General features: G+C 36.4%; 1 pseudogene; it reads right to left on the reverse strand.

Annotated features, from left to right (window-relative positions):
* Window positions 1-2,311: 2,311 nt before the first annotated feature.
* On the reverse strand, window positions 2,312-16,151 carry LOC131768415 (uncharacterized; annotated as a pseudogene).
* Between the last annotated feature and the right edge of the window lie 1,081 nt (window positions 16,152-17,232).

The raw sequence follows: 17,232 nt of genomic DNA on the forward strand, positions 1-17,232 counted from the left end.
AAGAAACAATAAGTGTTTTCACTTCTAGCTGAGAAATTTCAATAACAAAAGGTCAAAGTCTCTACTGCATGAACTAACTCGCGTCAATTGTTATCATTTGCTGATATCCTCTCCAGGCTAAAAACAACAAATGTAAACTAAACAAGTTCAGGCTCATCAAGTATGTTAATTATCGTCTGACTAAGTGACCACTCATTCTGTAAAGTGCCATTGTGAGTTGCTTGTTCCTTGATAAAAACGATGAAGAAGATTCTCCAATGAATTGAAACCTTAAATTCAGTATTCATCATGTTAAAGACGTGAGCTTTGAATTTTGAACAACTATAAGTTTAAAACGAACGTGATGATATTTTCTTCAGAAAATGCCTTGTTCTTTCTTATTAGAGAGGCTGTTAATAAAGGTTGTTTATTCATGTTCGTGTTTTAGTTTTAGTATTCAAATACCTGTTATTAATATTCAAACGAAGAAATGAGTTCAGTGAATTTGGTACCTTATCAAACTCAAGGGTTCGATATTATATGAAACTCACGGATAGTGCGTCATACCAGTGTTTCATTGGGGTTTTAAACCACATGCACGTGACGAAATTGGCGTCCATTGGTTGGATGATCACCTTATGAATAATTATTGAAATTGAAAATAAAATATCAAGCAGCAAATTAAGAAGATTAATAGTTGATCCAGTACCAAATTCTCTGAATAAAATCTAAAGAATTGGATGGCAGACAGTAAGGAGAATTATTAAATAAAATTATATCTTGGGAGTGAAAGGGCATAAGAGACGGATAGTTGGGATCAATTGCTGAGAACCAGTCTTATTTTCCTTTTTTTTTACCACTGTCAAACCACAATTTTTCGCGTGAAATGTCTTTTACACTATCTCTCAAGTTGAAAATGTAAAAAGAAGACAACTTGGCTTCATTTTTATTTTGCATAAAGATGAACTGAGAAATCGCGAAGGAAAATTTTTTTTATTCCTCCTAAGGCGAAATTATAAAAAGGCTCGGGGTCAAAAGGAGCACATCGACCGCATAGATTCCGTCGATAAAACAAACTGTCACATCGATAAATATATGATAAATCTTCGCTCTCATCGATAACGCATTGTTTTTTGGTGATAATTAGCGTGAAGCTTCGGTTGGTTTGTCCCAAACGTAGTTAAGTACGACGATAGAATAATAGCTACACAATGAGCAGCAGTCATTATATCGTTGTTATTAGATCAGCGGTGATTTGTATCCCAGTGCTGTGGTAAGAAAATTTATTATTTGATCCTGGCTTACTTTTACAGATATGAAAAGTGCCTCTAACCTCTAATTCTTTTCTCTACCGTTTAGAAAATTTTTTTAGTTTCTGATCACACTGATGACAAAATCTTACTCAGACAATTTTTCTTCGATTTTCTGTGAATTATCAAAATTCGGAAAATACGCCCCACACCAAGTTTAAGGGAGATTAGGTCAAGTTTGGTCTGTGATGTCAGCCGTGGAACTTGTGCAAGAGACGCTGAGAGTACAACTAGACTAAGAAGTTATCTATATGCCATGATAAATGAATATCGTAGCTATCACTAATTTGCAAGTCCAGCTTCAAACGCCTAACCTCATTATCTCTTCATTTAAAATTATTTCCACATTCACATTTCTTAGCCGCAACATATTCAAAAACAAGAGTGAACGACAAAAGACTCGACAAATAAATGCAACTCTATCCACATAGTATTCACATGACTACTTCGTTCTTTGTCTCTCAGCCTGAATACATGTCAGTAGCAATTTACTGTCAGTTCTATCCGGCAATGAACTCTCAAATGAAGTATGAACTGACGCATAGCAGGTTGAGGAATTCGAAGGACTGAAATAATGCTTACTAAAAACCGCACTTTCACAAGAAGTTCCTAGCATTTAATTATCACCTTTGACCTTAAAAAGCATCAGTTTTCAAGGGAACATTCACACTCACAACTTCTCTCTTTAGGCACAGAAGATTGCGATTGATCTCGAATCATTGTAGATCGATCACACGTGGATATTTTCATAAACTATTCATTTCTGTGCGTCTGCTACTCAACACTGTTATTATGCCACATATCATTTCCAAAAGCTTTTTTGTTGTTGGTTCTTTCACTGATTGCGGTCATTGATAAATGTTTTTACGGTGACTTCACAGTGGAAATTTTAAGTGCTCTTCATTTGAACTACGATGTTTTCACATGATCTATATATTATCCTCTTGCCGGCCCTCATCAGCTACTGTATTGTACATTTATCAGTAAAGTAAACGCTTATCTGCAGGTATGTTAATCGGCTTTGTTCTTTATTGATTCTTCTAGTCCAGGAGACGCTCATTCTTCCACGATTGCTTTCGATATTCTGTCTTTATTTAAAAATCAGTTATCTATCAACCTAGTAGAATCATCTTATTTTAAACAGTACTTCTACATTACTCAGCATCCAAACAGTAATTTTACGTGTGTTAGTACATTATTACTCGTTCCAGTAAAACTCATAGAACTCTTATCTCTTGCAGGAGACCCGTGAGATCTGGTCTAATGTACTCGTAATTGTGCTGACTTATAACAGTTGCTGGTTTGTTTAAATGATTTGTTTAATATCGGGGAATTAATTAAAGATCCTGAGATTCAAACAACCTTAAATTCATCCCGAAGCCTTATTACGTGTTGATTTGGTTATCAAGTCCACATTTTGTAATAGGAAATACCATGAGAGTATTCCTAATTGGACGTAAGAGTATTTCTTAATTATTAAGAATATTAAACACCTAGAAATGATTACTTGAATTTGTTTTCTCTGTCCAGTCATCATCTATCATTATCTTTTATCTGGGTGTTGATCATGCTATAAAAAACTCTGATAAAATTTGGTTTAAAGCCAATGCAATGGAAGTTAACAAATTTAACGGTCTAATGAAAAGGTTGCGAAAGCCGATCTTGACAACTCTTTCCTTACAAACCACAGTGCTCGAAAACGAATAATTCAAACATTAAATAATAAGGATATTTTCCTAGTCATACAATGCAGTTATCAGGAAACAAAAATGTACAGAGTATTAACAATTGCAGTCATGTTTCACAAGAACGACAGAAAAGTATGCCAAGAATATTCAGTGGCTCGACTTCAATGGTTCAAACTAAAACACTCTCTTGTCGAAACAACAAAACAACAAAGTCCAACGCCGACAGCAGCAAAGCTCTTTCTGGGTACTGTGTTTACGGATGAAATTTTACCATCAATATCAATTCGTCTTCAATAGAATCACATAAAAAAACAAACTTCTAAACGAATAAAACGCATATTTGACTCTTCAGACGACGACGACAGTCCACTTTTGACATAGAAAGAGTACGTTGCGTTGAAAAGCTGAGTGCTTATTTTTGTCTAGCTTTCCCTCCTTTTTATTCTGTATACTCTTGAATGAACACTACGAAAACTTAACTCGTTGTGATGAAATTGTTATTCTGTAAGGTTAGTTAATTCAATTTAGCATTTTACTAGGCTATTTATAGCCTTGATTTAATTTGTAAGGCACTTTTTTGCGAGTTATTTAGAAAGCTTTCAAAACTACATGGATACTTGTAAAAGCGATTTAATAAATCGACATTTCCTTTTTGGAAATCTATATATCTAACCCTGTTTCTCTGTGTTCCATTTACAAATGAAAACAGATAACGCTCCAAAGGAAACAAAATAGAAAGTTTTAAAATGAAACTGGTCTAATTTTCATCTCAGCTCTCTTGACGGAGTAGTAATATCCCTTCCAGTGATTCCAATTGACTCCATCGGCATAAGATGAGTGCTTCCCATGATGATAAAGTCCATTAAGATTAGAATTATGGCAGCTCTGGTACCACCAGGCTCCTTTGAAGATCACAGCACAGTTACTAGACAAATGGTCGTTGTCCTGATCTTTGGTTGAAAAGGGACGGCCACGATGAGAAGAAAGAGAATCGCCGGCAGTCCCTGAAAAAGCCACCCAAAGAGCATTAGAAAGGTTCGATGATGTCTGAATTGCACAAGAAAAAGGGAATTTAGCATAATCAATATTAACTCCCTTTCTTACTTTCAAAGCGGGCCGGAATCCTAAATTCGTTCATTGGACAGGCTAGTTGAGTGAAGGCAACCGAAACAGTTGTTGCCTTGTGATAATGATGTATGATAACTATAATGATAAGAATCATACTAGTAATAATGATAATGATAGTAATAATGAAAATAATAACGACACTACTAATAACATCATTATACTACTAATAATAATACATTACAAATCATTGATAATATAATACATGATATAATATAATACTTATTGACTTATATTGTGTAGTTATCAATATGAAATATTTAATTAATTGCGCATCACGATGTTAAAAGCTCGAGAAGAGTTAGATGAGGAAATGAGGTTTTGATAGAGTGAAAATGAGGTTTGATTGAGTGAAAATGACATAGCACCGGTTCATGATCAGAAAAATAGCAGTCTACTCGATATGTAGATCTTACAATCTGGTTACACTAGCGGGAGATGATTACGTCCAGGTAAAAGAACACTTTATGCTCCTTTGGTCCGGGTGTGACCATGAATATCGGTGGGGCTCACCGTTGTAAACAGAAATATTCCAGCAGATACAGAAATTAACTTGACTCACTATTGTTTGGTTCATTCACATATGTATTAAAGTCACTGATGAAAATCCGTTATTATTTACATAAATTACAATTTCTAGATACTTTAGTCACCAAACTCAGTGAAAAACGGTAGTCAAAGGGATAAATTATAATGGAAAGGAAAAAGTTTAAATCGTAATCTATCATCATCACAACTCAGCCAAGTCTCTGTAGCAGCAACTTGGTCATCTTTACAGCCCCAAATATAATACTAAATGGCCGCTGACGTGTTTCTGACAGAATGTGACTTTCTGTAGCCGTGACGGTCAGTAGCCGTGGCACGCCCTTTTTAACCTACTATACATATCACGCTGGACTTAATTAGGGTGATTCCTCAAATTATCAAATGTACATATATTTTTTAAACTCGCCTCAACTGTTCCCTAATATTGTTTGTTTCGAAAAATAAAATTAAATAGATAGATCAACATGCTTGTTTAAGGGATATGATGAGCCAAACTTTCCCCGTTTATGCCTGTAATGAGAGTAATCGCGCGCGTCATTTCATCGATTCACGATACACTTTGCAGAAGCTGGAAGCAAGGTCTTTTAAAATAGCAGTTTAAAAAAAAACTTGATAGGTAGAAATTCTCGAAAATATGGAAAAATTCGATGTATAATTTGTGTAAAAATGACGTAATTTTCTTGCTCGAGGTCATGATTTGAATTCTCAGGTCACTGGCTTCGTAGACGCTTTTAGCTATATTTATTTCCCTTCGATGAATTTCTTTTCTTATTTCTCCAATAAGAAGGGGATGATTTGCCCACCAAAATTATGCAATAAAAATATGGTCTATTTAATTATTGAAAAACAATAAACACCGTGTTCTCTGAGTGCGCGCACGCTTATTCGCCTGATTACATGACTTAAATGCGCATCCCCAGGATTCACAGAGCAATACTTTGGAATCACCTTTACATTGAGGCCCACGATCTGGAATTTTTCGTATCAGTTTCAAGCTTATGACTCGCACAGGTCGTATTGCTTGTTATCGTATGTCGCTAATCTCTCGTTTTATTTGTTCTCTCAATAATACACTTAAGTTTATCTGAACTAACTTAATCTAAAAGGCAAAGGGTGCAATGAGTAAATTCAAATAAAATGACCTTTTTAAAGCAATTGAAGTTTATTTGTAAGTTGGAGATGCAGCGCTGCGTAATTTGTGCTTTTTTTCGTCTAAATTTCGTTATTATTCGTCTCTGTTGGGTGCACTGCAGCCGCGAGCGATACTGAAGAAATCGGGCACAAGATAAACATGATATTTATGAAAAAAGATATATGTACCCTACCACATTTTAAGCCACATTTAAAGAGAAAATATTTTTCAAACACGTTTAGTCTCACATGTTAAAGTCCACGACGAAGTACTTAAGCTTCTATCAATAACAAATGGTGGCGAACATTTTTCTCCTACCTGAGTAACTCCCAAGGCTAAGCGTGTACTTAGTCCTTTCACTGCTAACTGCAAACATGTTGTACTCAGCGTAAACAGTGCTGCCTGTGGTGTCCATCAAATCTACTCGGAGCTTGTTCTTTTTTTTTGTAAGGCGGTGAATCTTGTCCAGTCCCAGCCAAAACTCACCATTCAGATTACCAAAGCCGTTCTTGTAGTCGGTCCAGCCGCGGTAGAAACTTGCCGATCCATCCATTCTCTTTTGAAAAACTGCCCACCCACCACCGGCTGTTGTTTGGTCGCAGAATACATCAAAGGCACCAGAACCATCGGGGTCGATTGTATAAACACCGCTGGTTGTTTTACCAGATTTGTACAGCCCTGCGCAGCTAGCTGTTGAGTGAAAACCTAGAACATTAAACATTTGAAACTAGCGGGATAAACAGGTCGAAAAGAAGTGTTCATTTGTAAGGCGAGTCTGTTCTGTATTGCATGTCACTCAATTCCAAAAACTGAAGCCCCCTTGCGACACCTTCCTTTTCAATGTCCCTCTAGGGATCGAGAGTTCGGGAGGCGTTTTTTTTTTTTTTTCATTATTACCAGATGGATAGAGAGTACGTTGACTCTTTGAGGTGATTTCTTACTTACTTGATCTGTTACAATTTATCTTTCCATCTCCTATGTATCCTGCTGAACATATACAAGAGTAGGAACCAAGAGTATTGACACACTTAGCTTTTGCATGGCAGGGAAATGACCCTGAGCTGCATTCGTCTATATCTGTCTTAACGAAAAAAAATATTATTATTATGGTATATTTAATATTTAAAATAAATTTTAAATTAACGATGACAAAGATTAAAGACATGTCATGGCTAGACTCATGCCCTATTAGTTTAATGTTTTTGAACCGTCTCCTCGTGAGTCTGAACTTTATTCAATTTTTATCACAAAGCTACGAAAGCGAAATGGCATTTATTTTCAATTTTAAACCAAGACAAAATGGTGTGATAATTCATCACAGTATTACCGGTTTACAGTTTAATTTTTATTCAAGACCATAACATTGTTTCTTTTAAATGAAGGTTAATAATTTGACAAACCTGAGCAATTTTTCACATCCAGACGAAAACCAACAGGACATCGACATGAGTAAAAACCGTCACTGTTCACACAAGAGGCGTTCAATGGACAATCGTTGGAGAAATCGTTACATTCATTGTAGTCTGTTGACGAAAAGATAGAAATCGAGTTGTGTAATCTCCATGGTTTTACTGGACAAAATAAGTTAAGGGATTTTTTTTCTTTTTTTACATTTTTTCCATGGAAATGCTCAAGGAAATCGACAATTCAGCGGCGGTCGATTATCTGACGATGAAAAAAAGAGCTAAGATTTCGCGCAGTTTCTTTTTTGAAGGTAAAAAAAAAAAGAATGTATATCTTTATCAGTAACAAGGAGAGATGATATATACAGTAAAACATTTAGAAATGCTGTTCATTTTTCATCACTACTGCCAGATTCAATTTGGCCCTAAAATTATGTCTTACCTTTCTTACAAGTGAATCTGTGACAGTCACTGCAATTAACATCGTTCCATTCGTATCGATGATCTTGAAGGAAACCAAGCGTATGAATACAGTCCTCATCGTGAAAGTTGTTTGGCTGGTGATCCGCCCAGTAATGGAAGTCGTACGATGTTCCATCGCTCCATACAAATTTCCCTTCAGTTTTTATATCGGAGAGCCCCAGCCAAGAATGCTCCCCATCATGTAGACTTTGAACATAAACATTTTCTTCTTGACTGTGGATACTGGGAAGATTAGCCCCCAGGGCTGCGCATGTACCCTGGCTGTTGGTCCACGAATCACAAGAAGATACTTTCCTGTAGCAATATCCATTGAAATACTGCCAGTCCTCCTCGCAAACATCTTTTGAGATAAAGGGAGGAAAATTAATGGTTGAGAGTGAGATTTGTTATATTAGGATGTCGGCCTGATGTCCAAGAGTCTGATGGGCACGATTACTGTAATGGCCTCATTAATTAAGACTTTAAAATTATGTTATGAACCTATCTTAGCCGTCCTTCACAAATCGGTCATCAACATGAAATGAATATTGACGGCATGTTACTTCCCGCGTTTCTCTGAGAACGAGAATCGTGATGGAATTGTCTCGACACCTCTATCTGATATGACCCATGGCGTATAACAGCCACAATAAAATCATCAAGGCTTCATTATTCTCCAGACACTCAAAACTGATAAGTGACAATTTTTCATCGACGCCTTTCTAAACGTTTTCGTTGCGATTGGGTTATGTTTGGTCAATAAAGTTTACCGCGGAGCGAGAAGAATGTCAAAAGTCGACTGCTGCACCTGTATCATTGCTATTTCACGTGTGAGCAGTTATTCATTTTGATTGTTATTATAGATTAAAGCCCTAATGTATCCTAGTTTGGAATATCAAGGGCTTAAAACCTGTTGAGAACAGTAACGTAGCCAAGAATACAATTTAAATAGGGGCAGAAAAATCACTAGCCTGATAGTACTGCATAAGATACCAACAATGGATCGTAATGCTGGATGAACAGTTCCTTCACGCAAATGCGGAACCTGGAGGGGGTGATAAACTTGAAAAAAAAAAAGACAAAATGTGAAAAAATTATGGCTGGAGAAAGTTGAGTTACTTTTCAAATGGTATTGATTAGCAGCTAAATATGTCAAAGAGAATGTCCAAACATAAAATCGTACTTTCATAAAGGTAGCTGTAGTACGTGCTTGCGATTTTTCTCCCACTTTATCATGAAGATCATTGTAAGAGTGCTATTCTGTCAATTGATAGCCTCATCTGAAAATGGCATCGATTGACAATTTGCATTACTTTAACAGCCTCTATTCTTCCACGCTTGATACAGAATTATCTAGCTTCAAAGATTTTTGGATTGGTGAAATCGATTTTTCCTTAAAAGAGAATATGAAAGCCCTCTGGATTACCTCAATCCAACTCGCAATTCCATTGCACTCTGCGGCTGTCTTTCCTCCTTTGGTAGAATGTTTAGCTGTTACTAACACCGTTGGTGATTTTCTGTAGCTTCGCTTAAAACTCACATCCTATGGAATGAGATAAGGAATCTTATTACTGGAGCTTGACTCTGAAAAACTTAGTCGTCCCATTTCATGCAATATGCCTTGCATGATACATGATCCCAACAAGACAATGACAATTAATCAAGCTGCAAAAGTAATAAAGACTCTCGACACACCGAAACAAAAACAAGATGTACAAACAGAGAAGCATATTACTAGTATGGCTAGCATGTATGATGTTCCAAATCACTCCGTGCTGAACTCACCTCACAGACGGCAAAATTGTAAATCTCAGATGGTGAAAGATTATTCTGAAAGTTTACATCACTGTGTTCTGAAAACAGTGGTCTATGAAGGGACTCTAACGCGAGCCAGTTCTAAATAAAAAAAAAAAACAATGCACGATGGATGCACATGATGGATAAGAGAATAGGGTAACTAAGGTGGCGGCAAGATTTCTCCATAATCCGATGGTTTACTTTGTGCAACTGCATACTTGATTAAATGTAGAGTTGCTTGATAAAAGAAAACAATGGCGAAAACAATAATTTACCTTTGGGAAAAGAGAGGAGGAAATAGAATCCCTGTCTTCCTCTGTTAGAAATACTCTGTTTAAGAACAGTAGGGAGTTAAATGGACTTCTCTCCCAAGCGGCTTTTAAATTTGTGATAAAGCGCGGTGCATATCAGAAAAGCCTTTACGTGTAGCTAATGCAATGATGGTCGTTAGTTTGATTCTATTTATTTGTGCTGAGGCCCTTGTGTTGAAAACTGCGTCGTGATCTCAACAAGACGTCGAGTTCTTTGCCAAGAGTGTGCCTCTAACAATTCTTAATTAAGAAATCTCTTGACCGTGATAATTATGTCTTTTCATCGTTATTCCTCTCATTGTAATTTCGATCCCTTGGAAGCAATGAAGGCTATATTCCTAAATGTAAAAACACTCACCACCGATATGTCGTCATGTACCCCAGCAAAATTCTGCAGCTCTCGAAGACAAATCTTGAAGGAATTTACGGAGACATCTTCCATCCACAAACTGGTGGCATCGTGTTTAAGGTGAGATCTGTGGTGCTCAGCTGTTGCAAAAATTGTCGGTGGCCGAGAATATTTTCCCTAAGAAATGTACAGGATACAACCAAAAAGTTGGATGAAAGTAAGGAAGGGATTCGATAGCATTTCATAAAGCTAGTAGCCAACAAGTTTGGACTCTTTTGGGTGCTAAAGTATCGCTTACTGTTTCAGGAATTCGGGAATTTCTATATATTTTATATTTTATAATGTTTTTTAGCAGTTTTTCGAGAGACCAAATGAAATTCAAGTCTTTTTCTACTGAAGCATTAAAATAACTTTACCTTGGCAAAAGTGACCGTTTGACAGCTAGTCCCAGTCCACCGTCTTGAGAACTGTTTCTCGCCTGCCACTCCCCCAGACGGTGCACCCTGATAAGCGACCCAATCAACCGTGGCAAAGCTATCCGAGGGTTAATCATTCCTACCAGCTCGAGTGACACAAGCTGTGAACTGAGTGTTGTTAACACTCTCAACCCAGGGTGTTGTGGCTTCATGTACCAAAGTGGAGTCACTGTAGTTCACATGATTAACAGTAAGCTGTATATAAATTTTCTAGTCAGGGTAAAATATGAATGGCTTAAACTTGATGACTTCACAATGGTCTTCTGCCCAGGAAAGAACGTTTGGGAATTGATGCCTTCCTTTCTGAAGAGGGAAACCTAAAGTACAGAGTTGTTGTTAGAATAAGGAAGATAGAAATTTTGAGATCACCGGTTAAAAAAAAAAAAATTATTTTGAGTCATGGTTCATATCACCATCGTAATATGTAGCTCTCTGGTAAAGCATCGAAATTCGCTGTCGGTGCCTCAACCACCGAGGGACAACTGAAAAGTTGTTAGTGAGTTGAGTCTTGTATTAGGATTATATCTTACAAAATTACACGGCATGGTAAATTTTGTTCAACGGCAATAATTTAGCAGACGAGTATACCATTTCCATAAAAATGTAAAAGTACAGCTATCTATCAGGATGGTTTTCTTAAGTGTGCTTAAGCCAGGGTAGTCTCTTCTCGAAAGGTCTGCGAGCAACGGCAGACGCGCAAATTATTCCCCTTATTTGTTCACGATACATGTTTGCAACAAAGCAAGGTTTTTTCATTAAAGTGCGAAATACTTTTATCGAGCGTGAGACATTTAGGAAAAGAAATTTAGTTTCTATAAGGTTCTGAAATAAATGGCCTTAAAACAAACGCTAAAACAATTTAAAGACTTTAGATTTCATTAATAATGTACCTATACAGCTTCCAGGATGATACTTGGTATAATTCCCACGTGTTTTACATATGTCTTGCTTAAGCAAGCACAAGTTGGTAAATGTGCGACCGTTAGATGCGCAGACCTGTTCTTCATATGACGGACAGCTGCTTTCACAAGCACAAGTAGATCGGTTTGGAGACAAGGCTACACAATGGCTGTGATACTTGCAACTTACATTTAAACAGGGATCGAGATCTGCAAGTGAAATATTTATTTGTTAAGAGTAAAAGCTGGATACAAAAACTTCAGTACATAACGGTACCGGTAGAGTTTACAGTATACGGAAGATTGGAAACAGCTGATACAAATATTTTTAGCTCTCTTCCACCCCATATAATAATATTGATGATAGGGTTTATAGAACGATGACGATGATGATGGTAATTGTAATAATAATAATAATAATAATAATAATAATGTCACTAAATTTAAAAAGGGAACCCAACTCGCTAAGGCGGTCTTAAGTGGGTCTCGATGAAATGAGTAGATGCCTCAATAAAATTAATAAATGGTTAAGTTTGCTATTAACATCTTAAAATAGTACAACTTTTACAATCTGCAAACGATACAGTCTCAAGGTTAGAAATATTGCTAAAATAAAACTAAAATCTTCAAAGAAATGTTTCTTTTTTTGCTTTGAAAAGAGACAAAACATTTCCTTTTTTTCCAGCGCGTTAATCGAAAGGTTGTTAGTTCCAATCTTTTGCAGTTCTGGAAATGAATGTTTGAAATTTACTTGATACCTACAGAAAACTGAGGTACCAGAATTTAAGGTGTTACAGTATGAAGAATAATCGAAGATAATATGCACTTAATTTACATTAATTGGTTTCCTTAATATAATTGTGTAATTCTTGGAATTTTATGCCTATGAGCACCCACTCGATGAGAGTTTATTAATATTTTTCCCGATACCAAACCCCAATGACTTTTGCGATGGCTAACATCATCGAAATCAGCTAAATGAATTTTAGTTTGTAAATTTAATGATAATTATATCATAACATCTTACCTCCGATAACCAAATAATCAACGAGTACTTTGCTTCTCTGACCATCATATCCAGCACTATCCTTTATACACACTCGAAAGTAAGAGGTAGTCACTTCCTTAAAAGAAAGAAAGGGAAAATATTGTTGTTAAAACATGAGGTCAAAGCATTTCCTCTAACCACTAGGTAGGGATAACTCAATGACTGTTGTCCTCCTTTAGCTTCACCAAAGAGGTTGGAAAATTGCAAGATAGTGGTCTTGTGTAACGTGCCTTGTTATCAGAAGAGACCTACACGTCACTTTCTGGGTTAATTCAGTTCAAAAAGAAAATCTTCATTTAAAGTTTTGTTGTAATTTTTGCCAATCTTCCTGACAATACATATTCAATTGGTTTTTAAAACTATTTAATTAGATTTTAACTTTTTTCCTGGCTGTCCCATGTACTTAGTAAAAACCCTCCAAAAATCATGTGAGAGCAGTTAACTAATTTTGTACTCTTGCCAAATTTTGGTTTCTGTTTTTTTTTTTTTTTTTTGACTAATTTCTGTCTTTGGCTGTACCCAAATTGTTTTGGTCTCACAAAATTTCTGGTTTCCATATTAGGTCTAATGATATAAATGTCTAGATATTGTTTTAGCATCTCACCTCCAGCCAAGTGATTATGGAACCTTCCACTGAGCAAACGCTGTTTGCATTGTTATCACCACCATTAATGACAGTTGTAAGTAGCACAGGTGCAGAGTAAAATGGAATTGAAAAAGTGACATTCTGAAAAATGGAGGTTGCCAAAAATTATATATATTTCTATGCCTAATTCTTTTAGAGCTTGTTGCTTAACATTGTTCCATGTAAAGACCGGTCAATGTTGCCCACCTCCATCTCTCGAAGAATGTTCATCATTGGAATTAAATGATGAAGTTCCCCCCCCCCGCCCCCCCGTTGCTGAAGGTTTGTACTATTGGAGGAATTATTTTGGAATATGTTGTAGGGGGGGGGGGGGGGGAACTCATTCCGTAAGGTCTTAAAACCTTTTAAAAGTTTGCCATTATCTTCATATTTTTATAATAAGGGGTGGAGCTTCTAAATTTGGTATATTTGGTATATTTCTATTTTTCTCCGTTTGGAGTTAAATGACCATGTATAACCTTCGCACATATTGAAACATTTCCGATAATTACGCTTGTGCTCTCAGCTCCTGATTTATCTGGCAGAGAGATGCTTTCGATTATATTCTATGTGATGAAGTTGATGGCAGGTTGATATGGGGTAATTCATACCTTACACAAGGCGTAACTGTCTCTTGTAGATGGTACCTCGTTTTCGGAAAAACTTACAGCTGAGGACTCCTTTGCCTCCCAGGATAGTGGGTAATGTTCGTAGGCCATCCAGTTCTGCAAAAAGAAGAATAAATATCATAGACTTCTTGACCGTGTGATAACTGTTTTGTAATTGCTATGTTCAACATACCACTAAAAGTTTATCGTGAAGGCCGTCGAATGTCGTCGATTCCTGTAAACAAACTTCAAAATGATTCGTGGAGACGTTCGCAATCCAAATATTCATGGCGTCCTGAACTTGGTTTAGAGTTCCATGCTGTACTGTCACGTAAATTTTGGGCATTGATGTAAACGGCTTATTTAAAAGAAATAAAAAAGAAAAATAGATGAGTGAACAAAGATAAAAAACTAGACTAGATTATGAACTCAGCGACTGTTATGCTTTAAGTATTCATACCTGAGTGAATTTAACCCGATTGCATTGTGATCCAGTTGTGAGAAGACTAAAAATAGCATGGCCATGAGATACTCCCGTTTGTGATCCTTGGAATGCAAACCAATCAATCATAGTGCTGTTACTCTCTAAGTTTTTGCCACTTTGTACGAGACAGGCCTTGAAACGGCTCGTTGTAACATCTTCGATCCAAATGAAAGCTAAATCATGGATCCCTGATGATTTATTTCCATGATTAATTGAAGCAAATACTCTAACGGGAGTTCCATCTCCTGAGAATTTGCTGCTGAATGACACGTACTGGCAAGTTAGATCACCATTTCTCACCTGCATGTCAATCTTACCCCTCTGAACACCTAAAATGGCGGAAAGAGAATTTTATTTTTAATCAGAATTAGCAAAAATGCGAGTGCTGTGTTGAAGGGATTACACTTAAGATAGAGGGCTCCAAAAAAATCTAATCAGTACGTCTAAACACTGAAATGGGGAAAATGTGAGAGTTGAAAACTCTGTATTTTTTCAATTATGAAGCACGACCCTTGACTAGGTCTAACCTAGATTAGTATCTCAAATTTTGTTTGTGGTGAGGCTTTGGAACGTGACTCAATCTATCTTCAGAAAACTGATCTATGAAAGGGTGATGGAAAGCAAGTTTGCCCGTTGTTTGTTTTCTCTGTAAACTAATTTTTTTTAATTCGTTTTCTCCGATTTCACTGAAAGCAAATTAATATAAGACAAACCACAAAAGTCAATCAATTACGAAAGTCAACGACATTTTTTTCTAGATTACGCTAAAACTGCAATGGGGTCTTGCGCTCGACTGAAGCAGTTGTTGTTGTTGTTATTGTTTTTTTTTTCATCGGAAATATGAGTAAAATAAGAGTATGTTAGGAGTACAGTAATTAGCACACCACACGTCTCAAGCTAAAACTGAAGTCGGTTCTTGCACTCTATAAAGCAGCTGTTTTGTTTTGCTTTGTTTTGTTGTTGTTGTTGTTGTTGTTTTTTTTATATCGGTAATATAAGTAAAACGTGAGAATATTACGGGTGCAGTGACTAGCACACTACACATCTCATCTCATCTCTAAAATGAAATAAAGGTCAATAAGCCGTGAGATAAGAGAGTTACTTTAAAACAAGAAAAAATACACGAAACAATGGATGTCAGAAGATTGGAGAGTTAACCTCGAATACAAGAAGCATCATTGGAGTGTAACAGGTATGTGACCTGCTGCGGAACATTTTTTGTTCTCACTCTCCAGACCTGTTCAAAAACGAGTTGGATGTTACAAGGCAGTCGATGATGAATAAAACGAGTACAGAACCAATCAATTGTGAACTATAAAGGAAACGTATTTTTTGACTTTTTTTTTCTTATTTTTCAGAAGCATTATTTCGCTTGAATAAAGCTTGCTTATGGTAAGGGATAATCTTGACAGGACTAAAACTGAGTTTGGACATATTGCTCTGGGAATCCGAGTCCTTTGACGCTTACTAATATCTTTCGTTGTATAGCCAGGTCTCAGCTTGATAAAATGTCTCGGCATTAGCGACGCCAATTGAATTGCATACACGCCCCATCCCCTAAATTTGGGGATGGTGGGGCGCGCATTTTAGTTATTCTCCAAAAAACGTAATCAGTATTGAAGCAAACGCAGATCACGAGAGCTTATAAAGTACATCAAGCAATCATATTGGTACTGATAGAAAAGTCCAATGTAAAATTTCTTAACTGAAAGTCAGTGAGGATAGTTTGAGAGGTTTCAGGACCTTTCGATAGGAATCGTTTGAACAAATCGAATATTGAAAATTAAAAATACCTTTGGTGACGCTGTTTTGCATCAAGCACACCAAAAGCGCCAGAAGAAATCCTTTTTCTATGGAGGAGATCATGAATTTATGATTAAGAGGGAAATGGTACTGCAACTCCAACAGCCAAGATGAGATTGATTTCAAAGCTGCCAAACAAGTGCGGTTTTAAAGGCTTTGTGATGAGATCATTCCGCGAAGGTTTCAATTACAAATAAACAGAGAATTGCAATCAACTTGTGTAGTTTGTTGCCTTATAAAATATTATTCTAATCCAAAGGAGGAATAGACCACAACTTTAAGTAAGCTGCGTTAATTGATTCTTACAGAGAAAACAAAGGTACACAATAGTATATTTTTTGTTTTGTTTTTGTTTCCCTAAGTAATGAACACACGGATAAATGTAGCTAGCCTGGTGTTTGTACGAAAAACAAATTCTTAGCAGCTCGCCTAGCTCTCAAGGCAGCGCTACCCCTACAGTTTTACCCCATAATGAAACAATTTCATATTAGGAAAAATGCTCCGAAACATTCTCTGACAACCTAAAAAAGGCTTTCCGCCAGATTTTGTCCCTTTCAAAAAGGGAAATTGAGTGGCAAAACTTCAAAGCATTGAAGACACATTTTAACCTGTCGGAACAAGAAATATAATAGAGGAAAGTAAACAAAAGATTCAAAAGCAAAATAAAGGTATTGGCTTTGATGCAATTATTTCCTTTAATTTGTTGTACAGAAAATTTCTTAAAGAAACAAAGTTTCAAATTTTTTAATGCACGTTCCAACCTGCTTCAGCCAAGAACAACATCAGGAAATTACAAGACAAGTACAGACACAGGAAGCCTTTGGTATCAAAGTGCGATTGCATCTTGTTCTAGATCTTTGACAGCTCCTCTGTCAAGAAATGGTCATATTAGACTAATCCAGCAATTTTTTCGGCGCTCTTTTACAATTTGAGATTAGAAATTTTCAACTTACAAATATATTTGAGCTAACTTGGCAAGTAAATAAAATTGTTTTCCGAAAAGTTAATTCTGTTATTTTGTTCATGTTACTTTAGTTAAAGGGTTGTTAGCATGGTCTTTATAACAAAAAAAATTAACAAAGAATTATGGTCTGTCAATCCCATGAGTTGGGAGACAGTCAGCTTAGCAGGCAGACGCTTTTTTTTTTCCCACTATGCCCAGGATGCATATGCAATTGAATGAATCA

Source organism: Pocillopora verrucosa, chromosome 1 (genome assembly GCF_036669915.1).
Source record: "Pocillopora verrucosa isolate sample1 chromosome 1, ASM3666991v2, whole genome shotgun sequence".
NCBI classification, from domain to species: domain Eukaryota; kingdom Metazoa; phylum Cnidaria; class Anthozoa; order Scleractinia; family Pocilloporidae; genus Pocillopora; species Pocillopora verrucosa.